This window comes from Hermetia illucens, chromosome 1 (assembly GCF_905115235.1).
Source record: "Hermetia illucens chromosome 1, iHerIll2.2.curated.20191125, whole genome shotgun sequence".
NCBI lineage: Eukaryota > Metazoa > Arthropoda > Insecta > Diptera > Stratiomyidae > Hermetia > Hermetia illucens.
The window spans coordinates 9,068,180-9,077,120 of NC_051849.1; positions in this window are offsets into that span (position 1 = coordinate 9,068,180).

Here is an 8,941-nt window from a genome sequence, read left to right on the forward strand (position 1 = left end):
TTTATTAGTTTCGGCATTTTCCACTGTGCCTCTTTCCCCAATTATAGCACTATGCAGAATGGTTTGGGTTCCTATCTGTGTTGCAGCTGCCGCATCACTTTCCGAGTCTTTCTCTCCGTCTGCGCGTCCCGATGTCTCGTCGGGTATTTCAGCCCTTGTTGCGTCCTTCGCTGGGCGCTGGGGCGAACGGCGCATTTTCGTGCTGCGAATAAACGCAGCCAGCTCACTCTCCATTTCCCCTATCTCCTCGTTTCGTTCGTTTTTATTCTCCATTTGAGTTGTTTACCAGCGCATCGTGTGCAAGGGAGCGGGCCGCAATAGTCAGGAGCGTGTATACCCTCGGGGACACAGCCCCTACCCCAGTTCCCTGAGGTCTGACCTACCCTTAGCTGATCCCGGAATTCACGGACGGATCAGCGCTCGCTCGGGGCAACGCTGTCTACTAACACCGGTTCAATGTACACTACCCGATCAGGGTCCCGAAGGGGCTGGTTCCTGATACACGTCACAACTACCACCTTAGCAGAGCTAGGCTCACATCACCCCATCGACGTCGACAGGGAGTTGTCGACGGCTCCGGGGACTCCCAGTGTGTCCCGGCGTGTATCGGTCATTAGCAGTTCGCTCTTCACCGAGAAACTTTCTCGAGACTACTACCTAGGACGCAAGTATTATGCCAGCTAGGGGATCAGAACTACTTGGTCGGGCACCTCGGGGACGCCACTCCCCGTATCGTAAACGACCCATGAAGGATCGTTGACGATCCCTGAGGTGCTGCAAGATTATGACTCAGTATTCTTTACCAGATAGCTGAGTGGTTAGAGCACAAGGCTGTCGTATGGAAGATCGCGGTTCAAATCTCATTAAAGGCAGTAGGATTTGTATCGTGATTTGACGTGGGATACCCGTCAACTCAGCTGTGAATGAGTACCTGAGTCAAATCAGGGTGATAATCTCGGGCGAGGGAATGTTGACCACATTGCCTGCTACAGGGTACTGTAATCCTGGAGTGTACCATTACGGTCTTGAATGAAGTGCTGTAACACACTTCAAGGCTCTGATCCAATATGGATTGTTGTGCCAACGAACCCAAAAAGAGACTATTTTCAAATCAATTTCAAAAGTATCGATGAGGCAATACCGCCGTGACTTTAGGAGAGGGGTTGAAGTAATGCCCCTTCTACCATTCAATTTTATCCTTCCTCTTCGTTCTACCATAGATTTTTGAATAGAATGACCTCTGCCAAATGAACTTGTTTTGGAACCAATTCCAAACGACGGTGTGACTACTTTAAGAAGATATATTACGGGGTCTGAATGATCTCTCATAGTCAGAGGTTAAAATAATATAAAGTTACAACGAAAAGACATAATCAGTGAAAGAGTATAATCAAATATATCAATTCCAAGCCCATCCCGTTCCAGGAGTAATTGACAAAACGTGACACATAAATTTCTTCTATTTCACAGGAATTCCTAGGACAGTCAATCACACTTAAATAGAAGCGATAAGTAACAAAATTCCTTTGACATGGTCATTAATTCCCGGCGATGATTAATTGACCGGGTTCCGAACTTACTGGCTTCTCAAAAAATGTGACTCGAAATTAATGGATGCAATTATCCACGCAGTCGTCCACAACCCGTCCTAGTACGATCAAAAAGATGACATTACGGAGACATTGTTGTGATCGCTACTACTCTACCGTTGATCAAATCTGTGGTCAGACCCGGGATTTAGTTATGTCTTCTCCTTAAGGGATGACACAATAGTTTATAATAACTTGTATCGGTAATCACTTCCATCGAAAGGAGCCTCTTGATTGATTTGGAACTGAAATAGGTCGTCTGTCATGGAAATTTTGCCCTCAATTTTGGACGCTGCAAAAATTTGCCTTTCAACCCTCTCTCAAGAAAGATATTTGATACTAACATCCAAAAGATCTCACTCGAGGCTAAGTTCTGACTGTCTCGATGAGAGCTGCCCAAGATGGTCCCGCACTACATGGAACCGATACCGAAAATCGTATCAATTTTCCAAACTCTCCCAACCCCTACACCCTCTCGATATGATCCAAATGCTGTATTCAAGTCTCTTGGGTGTGATCTGTTCATGTCAAAACAAAAATAACTCGATTTTCTGAGCTACTTAAAACTGACTTTTAGGCATTACAGTTCTTACGATCCATTTGTCCATGTTGAGTGGATCACTTGAGCCAAGCTGTGAATGAATGAGTTCAGGCCCAGGCCTGACGAGCTGGACCTCGATCCCAGGCAAGCACGTTTCGCAAGAACACCCACGTTGCCAGCCCAACGATCATCGAACGGCTCGAGATGATGAAGATGTCAAAAAATATTTTCTGTGACATCTCTGTTGTAGGTCAAAGCCAGCAAGATACAATCTCATAGAAGATCTAGAGATTTGTTCCGATTTCAGATTTTTTTTTCTTCGATTTGAAGATAGATCACTGGCCACGACAAGAAACGACTGTGTAGGATTAATACTGGTTTTGAAATTATGATCGGAACGTGACTCTGAATTTCTGTAGAAGGAACTTAACCGAAAAAAATGAATCAACTTCTGTTATCCCTTTATCCTGCTGTAAGTTGCCATTGAGGATTTTCGGCGGTAGACAGGATCGAGTTCCTTTTGTTGGATGAAGAGAAATTTGGAATAAGATTCGTGCAAAACAATCAGAGAAACCACTAAGTAGTTTCGAAACAGATATATTTGTGTCAGGAAGGGCAACAAAGCTCTTTGGGTCTCACGAGGAATTAGCAGATTAATTGGACCACCTGGTAGGAGGGTTCTTTGCTGTGATTCTTATTTTGGGGGAAAATTGACATCACTTTAGAAAAATTAAGACAGTGTGACTTATTTTTTTAACAACTTCAATTGTTATGGTTAAGACCCATAGAGCTTGACCATGAAGTGGAAACAAGTGGCGAGTTTTGTCCTCTGTGGAAAATTTATTTAACTCAAAAAAGTGATGACCACTGTTTCTTCGGTACTAATTTCAGCGAAGAAAAACTAAGAAGCACACTCAAAAAAATAATTGGCTACATCAGCAACAAAGACAAAACGAGCCGCACAGCTTTCGCCCAGTACAGGTGACTCTTTGCATCGGCAAGGAGTCTATGTCTATGGTCTATGCGCCTGTAATATGGTACATCAAGGTGACAGAAATGCTTTTTCATTACAAGCTAACCATACTGCAATGAAATGTCTTTTTTTTTTAAGGAGGTGGAAATGTTCAAACGAGCCTGGCCTGGAAATGCCAAAGTGCGGGATTTTTACCTCCAAAAACCACCCTCGATTCTCCCCTGTCCCGTGGAATCACCGTTAAGTATTACATCGCGGGACGGAGTGAGCTCACTAGCACTAGGTCTTCTGTCTTCTACCCGCGCCTTCCTGCTTTCTCTCCAGCCACTCCCCGATGGAAGGGATAAACCTGTAAGGCAAACGAACCTTTTCTACTGTTCCCATCGCTGCTATCATCTGCTTCTGGATCTCTCCCTTTCGGCTTTTTGCACCATGCTTCCCTCGGACATGCACGCTTCAAACAACTCCGCGAACATAATGAAGATCTGCCCAGCCTCAGAAAGCTGACCAGGGAAATCTTCAACATCTACTACAGGCATAAATATTGGCAGCCTACAAGGACTGTTTCAAGAAGTATGAGTCGTTCATCAATCGACCTTGGTTGAACTATTGTCAGAACATCGAAAGCACCAGCGAATCCGCGAGGATCAGATTCTGTCCAAGGAACATAAGAGCCCATCGTTCCTTAAAAAGTCGGAAGACAGAGTCGGCATAGAAGGGTTGTGCCGTGTCTTATTGAGATTTATCGGAGCTGTATCTCTTTTGGATACATACCACAATCCTGGAGGCGCGTACGAGTAGTTTTCATACCGAAAGCGGACAGGCGCGGCCAGTATTCCGCGAAGGAGTTTCGAGCAATCAGCCAATCAGATTTAGAGCGCGTCCTGGACCTCCACTTAAGGACGATTCTCTAAGTCCCGCTATCCCTACCTCAAAGGAAAATCCAGAGAAACCGCTCTCCACGAGATAATTGCAACAGTTAAGCGGTCACTGCAGTACAAGCAGTATACCCTAGCTGCCTTCTTGGATATAGAAGCAGCTTTCAACAACGTTAGAACCAACGTCATCAAGGAAGCCTTGACCAGTATTAGATTGGAGAGGTATCTTACAGATTGGATTATATCCATGCTCAGTACCAGGATAATCCAGTCGGATCTGGGAGGCAACCACTTGACCAGAGCTGTGAACAGAGGCACGCCCCAGTGTGACGCCATCCCTCGAGTGCTCTGGGTAATAGTTCCGGCAATCTAATTGACAGAATCCAAGTGGAATGAAAACGGTGGAATGATCAAGGTAGTTAAGAAAAAGACGAAGAAAAAGGCAAAAATGCGAATTCGCCAAGAAGCAAACTGAAAAAGGTCAAAGCTGACCCCGACCTAAAAGATCTAGGCGGAAATGCCAGCAAGATTCGAAGGACCCAAAAGGGTGCAACTGATGGCTTCCGAACTCAGGTTAACAACTCGCTTGGGGAGGATGTCACAGTACGAACCCGAAAGCATGAGGTCTATATACAGTGCAAGGATCTCGATGAAATAACATCTAAAGGACAAATTTGCGTTGCCTTGATGGAACAGTTCAAGTTGTAGGAACTTGCTGGAGAGTCCATTGTGAGTTTCCAGAAAACCTATGACAATACTCAAACGGCCACATTGCGATTACCAGTGGACGCAGCGCAGAAGTTATTGGCTGCTGGGAAGGTTCGACTCGGATAGATTGTTTGCCGTCTGAGAGAGCAGATTTCTCTAAAGAGGAGCTTCAAGTGCCTTGGGTTTGGTCATTTCACAAAGGCATGCACCAAGGGAATTGATCGGTTCGATCGATGCAGAAGGTGTGGGGAGAAAGGTCATATTGCCAAAGCGTGCAATAGGTATCCCAAATGCTTATTGTACGAAGCAAGTGAAGGACGCGATTACCGGCATATTGCCGGAAATGGCAAATAGCCGGAATTTAGGCAGACGCTGACTTCAATGAAAAAATTAGGTTTATTCAAATCCCAAATCATTATAGGGTCGCTCAAGATTTACTCGAGCAGACCATCGATGAATCCGAGGTGGAAACTGCCATCATTATGGGTTCTTTGGGCTATGGGTGGAGTCATCGGGCGGAAGACCATCATGCCCGAAATCGAGAAAGATGTCAGGCTGGCATAGAGGTATGGTTAGACCATCCTAATAAAGCAGGCGCCTCTACGGAAAGAGCTGTCCATGTGGCTCAATGTATCACCAAAGCGTATGACGCGTCCATGCCTAGGAGGTGCTCATTCTTCAGTAGAAGACCAAACTACTGGTGGAATACTGAATTGGCCAGCCTTCGATCAGCCTGTCACCGAGCCAGAAGAGCGGCTCAGAGGGCGGTAGGAAGGATCCATCAAGGGCAAAAAGAACGCCCCTATAAGGAAGCCCGCAAATCCCTCAAGCTCGCCATCCAACGGAGCAAGAAGGAATGCTTTAAGCAGCTCTGTCCGGAAGCCGACGTAAATTCGTGGGGAGCGCCTATAGAATAGTAATGGGGCGGTTCAGAGACTGATCATCTCCGCAGATCACCTGCCTTTCACTCTAGTTAAAAATTGTCCAGGGGTTATTCCCTCAGCAAGAGGAGGGCATAGACAACTTCCAGCGACCTCAGACGGTGACGGCAATACCGCCAGTCACCAGTGACGAGCTGCTGGAAATCTGCGCTAGGACATGAGATAACAAAGCTCCGGGTCTGGATGGCGTGCCGAATAGAGCCCTGAAGCTTGCCGTGAAATCCAGACCGGGCATGTTCGCTGAGTTATTCGAAGCGTGCATGTCCGTGGGGATATTTCTTGCATCATGGAAACGACAAAATTTAGTGCTACTTCCTAAAGCTGGCAAACCTCCAGGTGAGCCAACCTCCCATAGACCTATTTGTCTTTTGGACACTGTGGGCAAAATCCTACAGCGAGTAATCTATAATAGATTACTCCCGGTTGTTGAGAGCCAGGGAGGTCTCTCAGATCGAGAGTATGGGTTCCGTAAAGCCAGATCAACCATTGATGCCATCAAAATGGTTACTGGCTTGGCCGAAGATGCAATCCACGGAAAGGGCAGTACCAAAATATTGCATGGGAGTGACTCTGGATGTGAGAAATGCATTTAATTCGGCCAATTGGAACCTAATACGAGAATCTCTGGCGAAGATTGGTATTCCCGCTTATCTTGCAGCTATTGTCAAAAACTATTTACAAGAACGGAGGCTTTGTTGTGACACTGATAACGGACACCAGGAGTACGTTATTTCTGCAGGTGTCCCACAGGGCTCTATACTGGCCCACTGCTGTGGAACATCATGTACAACGATGTACTTCATCTTCCCCTTCCGGAGGAAGCCACGGTGGTGGGCTCCGCTGAATATATAGCGCTCGTTGTAATCGCAAAGCACCTCGAAGATGCTGAGTTATACTCATGCAAAGCGATTAGTGCTGTTAATGGTTGGCTAGAGAGTCCTGGTCTGACACTTGCGCAGGAAAAAGCAGAAGCGGTCCTCATCACCAAGCGCCGTAAAAGAAATTTTGCCCGTATTCAAATTGGGAATCATGCACGGCATGCTTCCAGGTTGCTTATAGCTAGGATAGTGAGTTCGATCCTGCTCTATGCAGCTCCAGTTTGGGAAAAGACATTGCCTGTTACATTTAACGCCAAAAAACTGAGTTCAGTGTACAGAAGAACACCCCTAAGGGTGTGCTCGGCATTCAGGATTGTCTCAGAGGATGCCGCATTCGTCATCTCTGGAATGATGCCCATTGATATCTTGCAGATGAGATGACGAATATATATAATGCGAAGTCTATCTCTCCTTTATCGCAGACGAAGAACGCCGAAAGGGAGAGATCTCTAAATATCATAGATGGCAAGAGCGCTGGGAACGCTCGGGAAAGGGTCGGTGGACACACAGGCTCATCCCTGCCATCAGGGGCTGGTTGAAGAGACGGCACGGCGAGATTAATTATAATCTTACCCAGTTTCTTACGGGGCATGGAGGATATCGCCAGTACGTCTTCAGGTTTAAACTAGATACCTCACCCGATTGTCCAAACTGCGATGGAGTCCCAGAGGACCCAAAGCACTGTCCAAGGTTTGTGGGGGAAAGGAAGAACCTAGAGCAGACTCTGGGAGAGGTGCTCGTAACAGAGAATCTGGTGCGAAGAATGTTAGCATGTCATGAAGACTGGGATGCGATCAACTCCATGATCGTATCTATCCAGAGCAAACTCAGTAAGGTAGAGGAGACTAGAAAAGCGCGGTTACGTACGCTGCGTAGATACAAAAGGGGGCCAAGTTAAAATGAGCTGACTCCGCCCCGTGGTGTAATACGTACGGTGGTTCCACGGGACTTGAGGGGAGTCGAGGGTGGTTTTAGTGGGTAAGAGTCCTACACGCTGGCGTCTCCAGGGCAGTGACATTTGAAGATTTCCACCTCCTGAAAAACAAAAAAAAAGCGGAGTCTACTCGCAGCCGTAAACCTTAGATGACAAAGTCTTACAAGCTGTGCCAAGGCAAGAAGGATTTGGTCCGCTTATAACATAGTCCGATTACGGCGTTCTGCACAGGGCACCGGCCCATAGGGGACTATGCCGCCAGGTTCGACATACCCTGCAATTCGTATTGCCGAAGCTGCGGAGAAGGGGAGGAGGACCCTCACGCACTTTCTCTGCATTTGTCACGCTACGGACACTGGGTAAACTATTCTTTGGGGGACCTCAAAGAGATTTCTACCTGCAGGGCAGGAAAATTTGAAGAGAAGACAACGAAATCGCCGTCCTCTTAGCGGCTTCATAAAAATAGGGAAATAGCTGTTCGAGTCTCTGGAAAACTGGCCGTTGTACCTCTGTACCTCTTAACAATATAATTTTTGATAATGTTACTGTAGAAATACGTGAGGCGGGATCGGGATTGATTGAGATCATCACTCCTAAATAACATTGAATTAGTATCTTCTTAGCAGTAATCTGTATATACATATAGCGATGTCAACGGCGAATTTCTCAGTGAACTTTTTGACACTTTTGAAAATGAATTTATCTCCTCTGATTTCGGCGTCTAACTAAAGATACATCTATTATGTACTACAAGACCGAGGCTTACTTTGACAATGTACTCAATTAACACCTCATTGTCAGTCCATTAAGCGTTTACGAGCTCAAACAAAGGTGAATTTTCAATCATCAGATTTTGAACTACCGATCTTTGTCGGCACTGTCCAACAACTTTGTCATATTTGCCCAAAACTCTGAAGTGTGAGGGAGTGTTGGGTTTCTCTTCCCGTGTGACTACATCCAGTGAAGATCTTCTCCAAACAACGACCAGGGCGATATCATTCGAACGTTAATCGCTACGGGAAACAATCATAGAGATGTCAAAATATTTAAATTTCCACCTAGATCCAATCACATAATATTCAAGTGTTTGCATAGCGCTAATAGCTTTCGGCGAACCCGGTGTGCAGGACTTCTTGAAATCATGACTGGGACTCAGAGTGCCCTGTGAAAAAATGTTTGGACATTTATTTGTTTAGGGTCATTGTTTGCCCCGGTCGAAAGTAAATGTACAAATATTTCCAGGTATTTAACAAGTGGCGCTTAGCTCAAGGGATTATGGCGCCTACGGTTAAGTGGAACCCCGTGCTAGCCATCACTCAACAGAGCCAGAGACCTTTACGTTGTTGTTACTTTCACCTCTCGTACATCCAAAAATGTCAGGGACCTGTTAGTAAGATGTTAATTTACGAACACTTCATCCCAGGGAGACTTCATTTAATCGGAAATGTAACTCGATTCCTATTGACAGCGTAGGACCCAAACGTGAACCGTGTGGTCAG